The 15118-nt window shown below is 34.5% G+C and overlaps 1 protein-coding gene across 5 annotated transcripts in view; it reads left to right on the forward strand.

Annotated features, from left to right (window-relative positions):
- SIPA1L2 (signal induced proliferation associated 1 like 2) overlaps positions 1-15118 on the forward strand; it is a 150507-nt gene that overhangs the window by 31389 nt on the left and 104000 nt on the right. For all 5 annotated transcript variants that reach the window (XM_085315472.1, XM_085315474.1, XM_085315475.1 and 2 more), the window contains exon 2: positions 2515-2575. The gene's annotated coding sequence lies outside the window, so the exon portion shown is untranslated. The remainder of the gene's footprint in view (positions 1-2514; positions 2576-15118) is intronic.

Here is a 15118-nt window from a genome sequence, read left to right on the forward strand (position 1 = left end):
AAAAAAAACCCTAACAAAACAGATGCCTGTATTACTTTCCCCTGAAAAACAACCTGAGTGGGACTCTGAGAATTTTAAAAGAGGAAATATCTAGGGAAAACTGGTTTATGATAGCCTTATACACAGGAGTCTTATRAAGTCTCATGTTTTGTTACAAACGAGTTTTAAAGGATGCTTAAGAAAAGAGCCATCATTTCTCCTGACTTCTGATTTATAATTTGTTATGTTTTGTGGAAGTTTTGAGTATTTCCCTATTTGTAGATCTTCATGAACGTAGGACAAGTTGTTGTGAAAGAAACTCTTAGAATGCTGTTAGAAAAAGAAATGATTGAAAAATGATTATTTTTCCTTTCAGGTGTAACCTCTTAAAGATATATATGTGTATTTATGGTGCAGTGTTTTGTGTAAGAACTTTAGATTTAAATATTTTAATATAGGGGCAAAGCCTAGCATTTTCCTGTTTGGTTGCCTCATTGCAGAATTCCATAATCCTTTAAATCCTCCTTTACTGTGCGGATCAATTGATTCAGCTTCCTGTGCCTATATCTGGAATCAGGAAATTGAGAGAGATTTTGAAGCTTGCATGCATCTGAGGGCATGAAGACATCTTAAAGTTTTTTGAGATAGATAAAATTCATAAGGATGATATTTTTGAATATGTTATCTCTGTATACAAAACTCAGTAGTTAAGCTTCATAAAATCATAGCAGTTATAAGAATTCTTAAGTGGCWCCTTTTGTCTTCTGTGCTGGCTAATGGCTGCCATTTCTGTTACCTGGATAATACAACTTAAGAATGCAGTGGCTCCTGTTGGAGAGTAAAGGTGGATTTTTTCCACATCCTTGATTTTGAATATTCTTACCTATGTGGACAGGCTTATTTTATATGCATTCATACATAAATAAAAATAAATTTATACTATATATATGTAAATAAGTGTATATATTTGATTTAGTTTATGATTCAATTTCAATTTTAGATTGACACAATTGTTAGACAAGTCACAGTGACACTGAGACTGCAGAATGGGCTTGTGCACATATAGAAGTGTAGGTGTCATTTATAAATTCTAATAGTCCTTGTTTTAAATTGTTGCCTCCATTTTGCCAGATTAGAATGAAATATGTGCCAGTTTATAATTTGTGYGTGGATGTATATTTTGTTCACAATAATCTTGATGGATAAAGAAATATAKCCTGTTGGACATCTTTTTATTCTTTARCTGTATAGTTTACCACATGCAGGAATTATTTAAAGCTTGGAAAGTTTTGTTTTGTTTAGGACTCCCATAAAAACTATACTTGCAAAAGTATTTTACATGAGTTCTAGGTTATAACTAAACCAGGAGGTTTTTACTATGATAGGCATACTAGCARAACTTAGCCCAAGTGGCCTAGTTTTGGCCAAGATTAGAATGAAGATARCAGTAAACTGCTCTGCATTCCATCTATATGCTTATTTTTGTTTGTTATGGCAGTCTGTAATACCTAGATTTGCAGTTGAATTAGGATTTTGAATCTTTTTACTCTTTTTTTATTGTATACACTATTCTGTCAAATACTTATTAAAATTACTTTTATTCTTACGCTGCTGGTTTAGTACAAGAAATAACGTCTGTTCCTGCTGTGTTCTTTTTCTTTTCTTTCAATAGGAATATAACATTGTTTTTTCAGGCTAAATTGTAATATCTGAGGTCATGCTAAAATTAACTAAAATTAGCTCTATTCTGAAACTATGTTAACATAGATATAGAATAGAAAGCCAAGTCACCTTACTGGGACTTAGTTTTATGTTTATGTTCTATATCTCTGTATGTTGATCAGACAGATCCATCTAAAATATTTTTATTTTATATATCCTTTTAATATTTTATTTTACTTCATCCAGCAGTAATAATCTTTCCTTATGTGTGTACTCGAATTTTTGCAGCTTAGGCACCTTTTTAATGTTTCAATAAATTTCTTCTTGTCAGTAAGACATAGTTTCCACTGTTAAGTGTATTGTTGGCTTGAAGTGACACAAATTTTAAGTTTTCTCTACTTTTTAAATAAGCAAACTACTATCTTTCCCCAAAAGATTTTATGAATCTTCACGAATTTTTCTCAGAACTGTAATTGAAAATACTGTACATCTACTTTTTAAAWATACGGATCTAGGAATAGTTGTGGACCTTTGAAGCAGGGCTATGCTGAAACAGACCGATGTTTTGGCTACTTCTTGCTCGTCAGGTGTACTCAGTAGTTACTTTACCAGTAATTACCAGGAACTGGCATAGATAACAGCTTTAAAATCGTGTAACACATGAATGTGATACTTACTAAACCATGCTGAGTTTTGTAGCCTTTGTGTATTTTTTGGTGTTTTTTTGCCATATATGTTAGCAGAGTCTCRGTTTACGCAAATGATCATTTAAGATTATAGTTCTGATTTCTACTTGAATACTGTAAGTGGGCATGTTCACCTAAAAAAAAAAAGGAGAGAAAGAAATCTGAATCTTTCTTGTTTGGCTTGCAGGTATCTCCATTTTACTGATATTAAAAAAAGGGRGTCAAGTTGGCATCCTTTCTAACCAAAGGTAAGAATAATTTTTAATCTGTGGCAAATATATTTTTAATGGATTTGTAGTATTAACCCACCCTTTAAACATACTGGCAGCTGACATTTTGCTGGGTTTGTTAAGATGCTTCTGGAAAYCCTGAAGAGAATCGTCTATGTAGTTAAGTGTACAAGTTAAGTTCAGTCTTTTCTGAAATCTATTATTTGAGAAATTGCCTTTCATTTGAAATTTGAGAGTATGGTTCAATCATATGGAAGTAACTCTTGTTATAGAGCTGTCATTATACAAGATGATCACATTTCCTAGTGCATTGGATAAAGTAAAAAAAATTTGAAATTTTGGTGATTCATAAATCTTAGTTTGGTCTTTCTCTGGAAAAGAGCTGATATGACCAGGAATGGACAGTAGCTTTACATGCTGGGTGTTCTTTGTAAGGGCTAATTACTCCGTAGAAAATTGTGAGAGTGCAGTTGCCAAAAATGATGATACCTTGATATTTTATGTAATAGAAATGAAGAGATGCAGTTCTCTTCCTGCAACTCTTAACTCCAAACTACTTGATCTAGTTTGAATTGCTTTATAATTCTAATATATGGCTCAAGTTTAGAAGTGCTTCACATTATCTGAACAGAGTCTCACTGTTGTCTAATGATGACACACTCTCTGTAGCACAGTGAGCATATCGGTTGTTTGGCAAGGGTGAACAACCTGCCTGTCTGTRTATATGTGTGTTTATTTCTGAATAACTGACTGTTTTATGGGAATTTATGGAGAAACTGCTTGCTTTCACTAATATGCARACATTTGAGAAATATTTTAATACAAACCTGGACAACTTGATCAAATTCATTCCTTCTGTTTTTCATTCCACATGTTCATCAAGAATAGTATAACCTAGAGAGAAATCTGCCACACAATTTTTTTTTTAGTTATTTTGAGTTTAAGATAATATATCTGATAACCTGAACACAGTCAGGTATTGTAAATATGCATTATGACTACTCTCATATGAAGAATAGAATATTATCATATTGATGCTTTCTGTTTGAGCCAATTATTGTAATGCAGTTCCCATAACGTATGTCTGCATCATAGCTGAGATACCTGACTAGCGAGACCAGCTAAAAATAAAAATGGGAGACAGCAGGAAAAAGACAGAACTATATCTGCTTGTGAGGTACTTCTCTGTGTTGAAGAAACAGGAGAGGACTGTCCTTCCAGAATATCCCAGGTGTTCTGAATGAGGCTTGAAGATAATTTCTACTCTCCAATTGGAATCTATGCTGTCTTTTTTTCCCAGTGTGGTAGTTTCATATCTGTATCATAAATTTCATTTCTAACCACGTTTATTTCCAAGATTAAAAAAAAAAAAAATCTGAAAGAAATGTGGAGAGTGTGTTGTGTGTATGGTGTTTCTTTTTTTTTTCTTTTTTTTTTTTTGGGGGGGGGGGAGAGAGCTTGGTGGGTGTAAAACTTCTTATACATTCAGAGACTTCTATGAGGATATCTGCTTTTGAATTCTGTACAGGTTTGCCAGTCAATTCAAAGAACCATAGATTCAAGAGAATCTTAAAAATTGACCTTCCTTGCCAGTGACTTAGCATGGCTGGCTTATGCCTTGATGCAAGAAACAAAATTGAACTTTCAGTTCAGCCACCTGAGCCTCTTTGCCCTTTGTGCTCTACAAAGTTACGCTAGGTGGGTGCTCAATAGCTACATGTTGTAGCTTACCTGGTTTTAAATGGCTKCTTCTGCTCACATCAACTTGGATGATAAAGGGAAAGAAACTATTAAAACTCCATTCTCAATAAATGGTCAATTCTGTAATATGAAATGAGATTACCAAACTCTTGTGTTACTGGGCATCATATAGCTCTTGTATATTACTGGCAGTGTAGAATATACCTCTGAAAATCTTAACTACTACTTTTAATATATTTTTATTTACATGCTTAAATACTGATCTGATGCTTTGGCTGAATAAAACTATGTTTCTGCATGGGAAATAGATTGAGAGGACAGTATTGTAACCTATTTTGTATTATATGTTGTCAAAAATATCTGCATTTGAATAGTGCTAATTATGTAGGAAATGAGAACTTAAGCTGGTAAAGCTGCACTAGTATTGTATGATGACTGTTGCTAGCATTGCACTTGCTTTACCTTTTTGGCTGTGTAATTAGCAAAGATGTAGCTACTTAAAGAGAATCAGAAGCTAAAAAAAAACCCTATTTCAAGTGTTCCTATGTTTGTTCTCTCTTTGTGGTTTAGAGTAATAGCAGTTGTGATACAGTATTGATACCAAGAGAATAGTATATAGAACAGATGTCTAATCTTACATGTGCAGGTATATTAATCAAATGCATTGTTTTTCTTTTATAACATGCAATATTTGTAACACAAGGAATATTGCTGTTTAAAGCTGGGAGAAGAAACTTCTAGTTTGCTCATCCATGAGCTAATACACATTTTTTTTATTTTATATTTTGTTCCATGTATTTTGCTGAAATATTTGTCAAAATATTTCGCTAGATATTACTTACAATTACATTATTGTAATTCCATTATTAACTGTTTTGACAATTCTGATTTTGAAATATGTAAACCTGGAGTATGTTGYAGAACATAAGGACTGACTCAGTCTTTTTCCCTTATAAAGAAGTAGGAGCAAATTGTTGATAGCAACTATTTTTCTTATTGTAGAAAATCAATAGTGGTATTGGGGAGAAGTGAAGCAGTGCTAACCACTTATCAAAGAATAAAAAGAACTGAAAGGTCATAAATACTTAAGGTTTGTTTGTATTAAGAGATATTTTAAAAAACGGTCATAACAAGATTACATATTTGAGAATTATTTGTATTCCTTTTATAATCCAAACTGGTTAAAAAGGAATSTCAAGGTGGTATAGGTGGTAACTTAGGTGGTATAACTCTGATAACTCTTCCCAAGCCTGCATTATGCTCTGAAAATAAAAGGAGTAGTTAATAAAATCGGAGATATACATTTGGTAACTCTCCCCAAGCCTGCCTTATGCTCTGAAAATAAAAGGAGTAGTTAATAAAATCGGAGATATACGTCCATTTAAAGTTTGTATGTGTCAGATTTAAGTGATAACATAGTCAAATAAGAATGTTTATTGTCTACTTCCTAGGTGACCTTTTGATTAGAAGTATGTGTCCAGATATTTTAACTTAATATAGAATCAGCAGAAGTGTCTCTAAACACAGTGTCTGCTGGGTTTTTTTTGCTGCCAGTGACAAACTTCCTTTGGAAAAAGAATACAAGTCTGCCACTTTACACCTTTAGCCACTGACAGAGAGTCACTATTCAGTTGGTGTTTCTGATGGTCATTGCCATCGGAGCATGCACATTTGCGAGAACTGATTCTATCTTGAAATTTTTGGAGATGGAATGGTAAGYTTGGTATTCTGGTCATATATCTGTGACCTTGGAAGGAACCTGCCTCTGAAGGCTTGCATAGTTATGTGAATTCATGAAAACCTAAACTACTGTTTGCATATGGTGTTGAGAGTTAGAATATACAGGTAGGTAAATAATGTAGTTTATGAATAAACATACCATACTTTTCAGAAACTAATACAAAGCAAGAATAATCATAGCAATAAATTTGATACAATAATGTATGCAAAGCATTATGGGGTATAACTGTCCATCCCTAATCAGTCTCTAAATTATTGCCCTTTATTTCCTCTTTGAGAAGAGCTAAGATATGGTAAGTAAGGTACAAATAAAATGTCAAGCCACTTTATTTTACAAAGAGTGATGTGTTTGTCCTTCATTTTTGGGATTGTACAGTCGTAGCAGTTCTTTCACTTGTGAGCTGAATGGAAAGGTCATGGACAAGTGATTCAATATTTTGTTGAAAAGTTATTAGATCACATGCTACAAAATACTGTTAGTGCTCTCCTTTTTTTTTTTGATCTTAAAAACAATCCTTGGAATATAGAGGGAAGTGGGAACCATCAGTCTGTTGTAGGATAGATTAAATTTTTAAAGGGGGTCATTGTAGCAGCCTTGTGTGATCCAAGAGAATGGAGGGAGGGAGAGTAGCGACGTCATTTTGTGCTGTAGATACTTGTGGCCCAAGGATATTCCCACTGAGCTAGGAGCTGTGAGCTGGTACTGATGGGATTGGCAACAGTGTACTTCTATGAGCACAAGAGAATTAATAAACACAAAATATCATGTAACATGGAAGGAAGTAGCAGGCAAAGGCTGGTGGTACAAGGACTGAGAACTCCCAAAATATCTAGGGACATCTTTAGGCTGATTGCTTTTTGGAAAAAGCTTGGTCAAAGAAGCAAGCTTTAGTTTCTGATAGTATGCTGTTTTTCATTAACAAAGTGATTTAAGGAATGTTGTTAACATGTATATTGAAATATAAATGCTTTTTATATTGAAATATCTGCAGCAGCTAGTTTGTAAGTACCCTTCTGTGGCATTTAAGTGAGTTGTAAACAGAGGTGTTCTAGACAATCCTTTAAACAGGACTAGAAATAACTATGCTCTAGTCATGAGTGAGGATAAGAACTGTTTCTAGGGTTGCAGATCTTGTCACTAGCTAGAATTAGTAATAAAGGTCAATAGGCTGTGCACATTAGGGAGTAAGCTAAGTGTAAAGTCCTGATTTTACTGTTTAATACAGAAAACCTTAAGAATGGTTAAAAAGTATTCTTTGAGGACTGGTATAGATTGGAAATATGTTTTTCTCCAAGGGCATTAAATAATCAAACATGAAATGGGAATAATAGTTTTCCTAATAGARGAACAAAGGCACTACACTTAATTCATGTGTAATGTACTTTATTTCCTGTGTAAGCAGACATGGACTTTTCTGTTTTGACAGTAAAGATATCTTAAACATGTTTCCTTTGTGTATGTAGCAACGTGATAAATATAGGCAATGACGTAGATGGAATTGCTAGGAAAAATTAAGGAAGAAGAGATATATGAACTCTACAATGAAGACCTGGAGAGATAATATATTGAAATCATGGAAATGGAGTGGAAAAGACATGGAGGAACAAAGTAGGTTGTGTTTTTGTGCTGCAACTTGTGCTGCAGAGATGATCTTTCAGATCTCGTTCAATGGTTCAATTCTGGCTATTGTAAATTAGGCAGGGCTTACTAGATCAGGACACTTTGGTTCCTAAAGCCACTGAGCTGGAGACTARCTTAGACTAGCTCAGGTGTAAATACCTCAGCTATGTTAGATTGCTCAGGCACTGTGCTCCACAAAGTCTCTAGTTCTGGCAGCATTTACTAGGCTGCATGTAGTGTCACGAAATGTGAATGTACTGCTTCCAGTCTCAAGCTAGATCTGTCTGTTCAGCTCACTGAAGCCTGGAGAGTAGTAGGACTGTCATCTATTAAAATGCCATATTACTCGAAAYAATAAAGAAATAGCGGTAATTAGTACTAGTTAACCGCCTGTTAAGGCATAYCTTACTAGTGCGGTTCGCAGAAATTGACAGACAGGTGGAGTACTGTGCAGATTACTAAAACAGGAGTCCTTATTCGTGTTTTGTGTTGGTCATTTTGGAGGGAGTATGGGAAGAAGGCGGTGTTGGATATAAGAGAAGAGAATCAAGGATCAAGAGCTGCAGAGTAATGGATCTTAGAAGGGAAGGCAGGATGAGGAAAAAGGATTTCACAATTGGGAGCAACTAGCCTGAAGCGTTCTTTTCCTACGCCTCAACAAATGCAGTATATGGTTTACCATTGAGGAAGAGACAATGCGAGCCCCTGGTGTGCACTAAGACGATCTGAGAAGAAACGAAAAAATATGCAAGTAACCAAATAAAAATAACTGGAACATAGTTCTTGGAAAAGAAGAAAAATGGATACACACCATCTTGATCTATTACTTAACATGACCTTAATTATTTCAGTAAAATGAGTTGTGTATTGTTCTTTCATACAAAGCAAAGGATTACAGTGAATTATCTTAGCTGAAGTCCCCTTCTCTGGCTCATGCAGAAAAAGATCTCTAATTCTTTATTATCTAAATATTTAATTACTGGAAATACTTTTGAAGGTAAATTGAAGAATGGGTCAAAAACATCCTAAGAGCTTGCTTCTGATTGGTACCAGAACTGTGCAGGACGTGTAAGTGTGTTAGAAAAAGAGCTATGCAGCTGGGAGGGAGAGACTTCTCACAGAAAATGAGAGAAACAGAACATGTGACAGGGTAGGAAAGGTGTGAAATTGAGAAAATAAAAGAACTTTAAAATGATTGAGGGAGAGAAATTATACACCAGTTGCTTCTCTTTCCCTGTAAAATTTCCAAGCAGGAAAAAGCTAAAACAGATGGACAAATTGCATAAGTTAAAATGTTCAAGTCAAAGCCATTTGTGGTTCTTTCTTAATCAAGTTGTAGGGATGATGCTTAGGTCATTTTTCCCTTGATTAGTGAGCTTAGCAGGGCAGTAGACATCAGGTATATTTTTCAGGCTCAGCTCATTACTTTTTTGAATAAGAAAAATTTTCCAGGGTGAAAATGTGTTGACTGAAGTAACTGTCAAAGTGTCACAATCCAGTGGAACTGGTTAACCTGTAATGCCTTTACCCTGTCTAGGAAATGTCTAAGTACTTGCTTTCGGTAAATTTTAGTCTTAAAATATTGATAATATGATACAGATGACCTTTTGTTATATTTGGTCTTTTCTTGGGTAGCCTGTCACATCCACTCCCTATCTAAAAAATGCAGACAGCTTAAAATAATCTCCTGGAGGCTGACCTGGTCTGGTTATTAACCCAACACACTCTGAGCCCTGTCCATTTGCAAAGGCAGGGTAGAAGGGGGGAAGGGAGAAGTATCTAGTTTCAGAAATAGCATTCTCAAAGTACTCAGTCTATCCTTGTTAGTCCTCTAATAAGTGACTGTTTTGCTCTTAATAATATGTAGTAGTTCATACCTGTTGGCTTTTTTGCATTTTTTTTCCCCTCTTTTTTCGTGGTTGTCATTCAGCCTAGTAACCTGATCTGCTGCTTCATCAAATTCTTTCTTATGAATGGACTGTGTACTCTGTGATGCATCTGGTGGGGGGGGGGTATGAAATTTCCCGAGGTGCCTCACTGCAGCTTGTTTCAGGCTGTATGCAGTTCTTCTGTTTGAGCTTATTGCTAATGGAGGAAGGTAATATAAATAGGGAGGGATCATGATTATAGAAAATAAGCAGGAAGATTTTTTTTTCCTTGAAGTTTCTCGATTTTTTTTTTTTCTCATCTTTAAGGCTAGTAGAGTTAACCACCCTAAACAGTTTCAGAAAGGGCAGAGGTACATAACAGCAAATGCTGATCAAAGACCAGTGCAGCAGCAAAGTTTTCTCCAAAACACAAACTAAGTTTGTAAATATTTTTTGAGGTGGTTAGTTCCAAGTGAGRGGGTTAGGAAGGAACACATGCTTCYATTTCACGTACTTTTTGTTAAGCCTGTATACTAGCAGTCTCAGAACAAAGAAGGACTTTAGCCGTTTCTTCCATTTTGTCATTTGTCCTTTGGAGATTTTAGAAAAGTGATCTTCATTATTGTTAATGATGATAACAGCTAATTATGTCTRGGGGATTGACAGCTTAGTTAGACCATCTATTTCTGCTTTGGCTTGTTTTTATTTTTCAGTTGGCTCCAAAGCACCATTCAGCAATACTTAATTCTCTGACTTAGTGATATTAAATCTTCCTCTTTTGTACCATGTTTAAAAGTTAGCTACAACGTATGTGATTTTTGAGTTTTCACCGTTTTTTTTAAATCTTTGCCTGAAAGAGGATGTTCTTAGAAGAACACATTTAGAAATATTTTCCTGCTAATTTTAACATTTAGAATGCACTTATAAATGGATTGGTGTGGTCTTTGTTTCTTTCTCTTTGGTAGGATTTGTTTAGAATTTTGAAAGTCAGAGTGGGCTGTAGGTTTAATTCAAAACTATTTTCTAAGAAGCAGATAAACTGATGACGTAGTCTAACCCTTTTGCTTTACATATGCTAATTACTAGATTACATTTGGCAGTTGGTAGCTTTGTTTGAGGAGAAGGAAGAATATAGATTATATGACAGCTGTATGCATTTCAGCTAGCTTGGTCTCCAGGGCAGCCAGCATTTATGTTGCTTTAGGTTTAGCRAGGTAATGTAGGTTCTTTTATTTTGCATTTGGTATAGTTTAACCTTGAAACAATGTGTTCTAAAATATGTAATAGAAATACATTTTTGATATACTTGTTTTTCTTGAAGGAGCAGGTTGAAGTATACAATCCTGATGGATTTTAAGCGACTAAAATTTGCTTTTATGGGAAGAGGTAAAAGGGAAACTATTTCCTTCGCAGGTTTATTACCAGTATAGTAGGGTGTTGGGACTGATGCTTGTTATCAAGGTACTGAAGTGATGTAGTTAAAATGAAAGCTTCAGTTTAAGCTTACTCTTTTTTGTTAGCAGAATGCTTCTTTAAAGAAGTCTGCTGCAACTATGAAAACAAAAATTGACAGACTACAGACTGAGTTTATACTGTAATTGAGAAGTGTACCTTATGAAATTCGAAGACTGTTTTACTCTTGAACTTAACTACTTATTTTGCTATTGCCTTTGTATTTTGTTTTGTTACTAAGCTCACAAAARAAAGTAAAATAGTGTTCATTCAGTGAAGTAGTTCTCTCTGTTTTTAAATGTGGTTTACCATAAGGTATTGTTTACATGGTTTCTAGAATTACACATTGAAATAGTTATTTCATTGTTGGAAACTTCAGCCTTCCTGGTATGATAAAATTGTGCTAAGGTACAATTTTTAAACCAGATGTACTCGTGATATAGAGGAACATTGTGACACTTGTCAGTGTAACTACTGCTTCTCTAGAGAAAATATAAAGTTCATAGAAGTTATACCTATAGTTGTATTTCTGAAGCAAAAATTAARCTTAGATACATATTTTGATGCTTCTTTGATACAGGATATATTTTGTAACTTTCTGCAGATAAATGGTTTGTTAATTTCTAAATGTTTAAAGCCGTCATGCAATAAATTTAAAATGTGYCTTTTAGTTTAAGGAGATTTAAAAATAGATATTAGTTGTAATATGAAAATGAACAAAGGTAAGATCTTGTTTCTACAAATATCARTGAATATTCTGGTGAGACAATGTGTTTTGTTCACAATCACAGATGATTTAAACCTTTGTGTTTAGAGCGTTATCAGGAGATTGTGATGTCTTGGAGTTTTGGGATGAAGAGGGAGTTTCATCCAAGGAAAATCTTATTTCTTAATATCTTCTTTTGTCTCTCTTTGTGAATATTCAACCAAAATGGATGACGTAGTATTGAGGTTTCCTTCATCTGGTTAATTTAAAACTATTTTTTCTTTTTTTTTAATCTACATTGGTGCAGAGTGAAGTATGAATCATCTTAATGAAAAAGAAAGTTTTTTTTTTAAAATTCTTTTGGCAGGGAAATCAGTCCCTCGTACCAGCTCCAGTGTTGCCACAAACATAATGCTTTGTTACAAAGCGTAGGTGATAGGGTGGAGTATTTCCTTCTRCTCTGTTTTCTTTTCCCACTCTTGCAATCCACCCTCCTGACTCTTATCCCTTCCTTGAGATAATTGTYCAAGAGCTGCTTTTCGCTTTGCTCCAGTAAAGATAAAAGGCAGTATGTGCTTGATCCATGAAGCTTCTGAAGAGATGGTCTTTGACCAAGTGGCACAACCAGAAACAAAAACAAACAAACAAAAAAAACACTTGGCTATACTGGTGTGTACATATGTATCTGGTGTATGCATTTAGGCATATGTGTTCGTATAGTTACCCATCTGAGTGACCAAGCAATCACGTCTTYGTTCCTGGATTGAAGGAGCACAAAATGCGTTTGGGTGCTGTGTGTTCTGTAGGCATAGAGGTAAAAAGAAGCAATGGTAAGGAAATCRTAGTTTTAATTTAGAATGAATTGGTAGTGCTTAATTTAACTGTCTAATCTTACTAAAAGCACTTTTTTATGGTTAATTTATTTTCTTGTCATCCTTCTTCCCTTTTCTCTCTCCCYCTTCCTCTTCCTTCCCCCCTCTCCCCCCCTTTCCATACTCCATTGCTCTGGACTGTTAAAGTAGAACGTACTTTTTTAACTGATGGTTTTATTTTCTCTTGCTAAGTGTCAGAATATACTTACTGTCTCATTTCAGTTAGTGAGAACTGTGATTTTCATGAAGCCAGTACCCTCCATGATTTTGATTCAAACATCACTAATTTCATACTCTATTCTTGTTACACAGTAAGTATCCTTCAGTATTCCTCCCAGCAACTGGCCAGCTGTGTTGGATGTACTGATCAGTGAAGATTTTACTAAAATAGTAGGGTTTTTTAACTTGTGTTTTCTTGTCTAGTTTGCTGTAGAGCTAAGCACAAAGTAAACAGRTGTTTCTTTACTTATCTTTAAATTACAGAATGTTTTAAAATTGCCTTGTTTCATAGCATGGAAGAAAGCCTTATTAGGTATCCCATACTCTAAAAGCTATCATTACAATGGATTGGAGGTGAGGGGTTGCTTTTGTTCCAGCACTGTTGGCTCCTGTACTCTATTCCAGACAGTAGCTTGACAAGGGAAGGATAGATGTGTCTGCAAGTATTCTGTGGATAGATCTTTGCAGTGTGTCATTCTCACTTAATTTACTGGTTCTRTAATGTGCGTGCTGCTGCCTTTATTCAATGGTTTTGAAATCTGCTTATTAATTGAATCAGAAGGCATCTGGTTTTGATACTTCGTGTTTAAAAAAAAAAAAAAAAAAAATCTGTTAACCCATATATGGTCTCTGTGGTGGTATTCGTTCTTTCTTTGAAAGCATTCATTTCTGTAAAAGTACTGCGTACATGTCCATTGCTCAGACTTCTGTTCTGTCATCTCCTTCTTTGTCTATCTACTTGATCTGTCTTTCAACCTTTTTATTTTTTTAATATCACGTGCTGTATCTTTCACCTTTCTCAAATGTGATTAAAAAGTTTGACATTTTGTGTCCTCTTTCAAACCCTTTCATGAATTCCATTTTGTTTTTTACATCATCTGGCAATTTCAGATCTTCTTTTATTCCTTCTTTCTCCTCCTTCCATRCTAGGCATAGGTCATATTACTTTTCAGTATTTTTGAGGGGTTTTTTTATACATAAATTTGAAAGGTTTTGTCCCCGTCTTATCGCTATTTTTTCTCTTAAGTATTTTTTTTCTAGTATCCAAAAAGATACTTAAACTGCAAATAAGATAATTTTCCAGTCTTGGTACTCTGTTCAAAGCACTTCTGTATCTAAGTGTCTCAAACAGCTCACAGATTCTGGCTTCATTAAATTCTGATGTTTATATTCCTTTCTTTATCCATTCGGTTCCTTTGTAGAGTTATATACTTTTTCAGCAGTGCAGTATAAATTGTATTTTTTTCAGCTGCCCGTCAAAGTGTGGCTATGCTGTCTCTACCATCATCATCTTTAGATGTAGTCTGAGATCTACTTCTGTTGTATTGTCTGCGATTATTATGTTATGATGATGGACAGAATTGGTAAGATTTTTTTTTTCCTGTTACGTGAATACTTCACATTTTCTAAATGTAAGAATGAAACTGAGATCTGTCCAACTTCTTGTTTCCCACTACAGAGTAGTCAATAGCTACTTGCTGTTCAGATTCAAATAGGCATTTTACTGAGTTTTCTGGGGTTYGGTTTTGTAGACTTTTTGCAATAATGAATTAATTTATTTATCTAAATTAAATAGGTGATAAGTTAGTTCTTACTGTAGTCTGAGTAATATTGCAACATGGTGGGAGTACATAGTTATAAATAATAATACTTACAAAGCACACTATATATTGGACAAACTGCTCTCTCTCTCTCCCCCCCCCCTTAATAAAATGACTTAACCTTCAGATTCAATTCCTTATATGGTGGTTGACTTGCTCTGAGTCAACCTTTTCTCAGAGTATTTTAGGGTAGGAATTTTTCACTGTGTTGTACTCTGTAGCTGTTCTGGATAATCTTTCTTCAGTTCTGCATTTTTCCATAAAGCAGCTTTTCTCTAGTAGACTCAGAATTTTTATGTTAATGGGAACTCTTTCCCCAGTCACTTCAGAACTGTCACTGGGGTTGTAGAGAGTTCAAAGAAATAATGCCCGTCTTGTTTAGCTTAAGCACAATATGCTACTATTCTAGTTCTATCTAACTCTCTTATGTGCATATCAGCTTGCCTGATGTATTGGATTCTGTCTCATTCTGGTGTTGAGTCATTAGGAATGCCAGAACAATTAATCATTTATCAGTAAAATGCATTGAATTTACATGYGAGTTTGTTTAGTAATGGGATTTTTTTTTAAATTAGTTACAAGTAGTTACTGATTTTTTTTTTAAAAAATAGATTTGTTAAAACTTATTAAAAATTAAAACAAGTTCAACAAGCACTCATTCAAAGTGTACATTATTAGAACACCAAATACAAAAAGAATTGTTGCATTAAGCTGACGTAGCTTTTGTAACTTACAATTGCTCTTGCTTACCTGGAAAGTCAGTTGTAATAACAATTTAAGA

This window comes from Rhea americana, unplaced genomic scaffold, assembly GCF_003343005.1.
Source record: "Rhea americana isolate MKP2758 unplaced genomic scaffold, rheAme1 scaffold_43, whole genome shotgun sequence".
NCBI lineage: Eukaryota > Metazoa > Chordata > Aves > Rheiformes > Rheidae > Rhea > Rhea americana.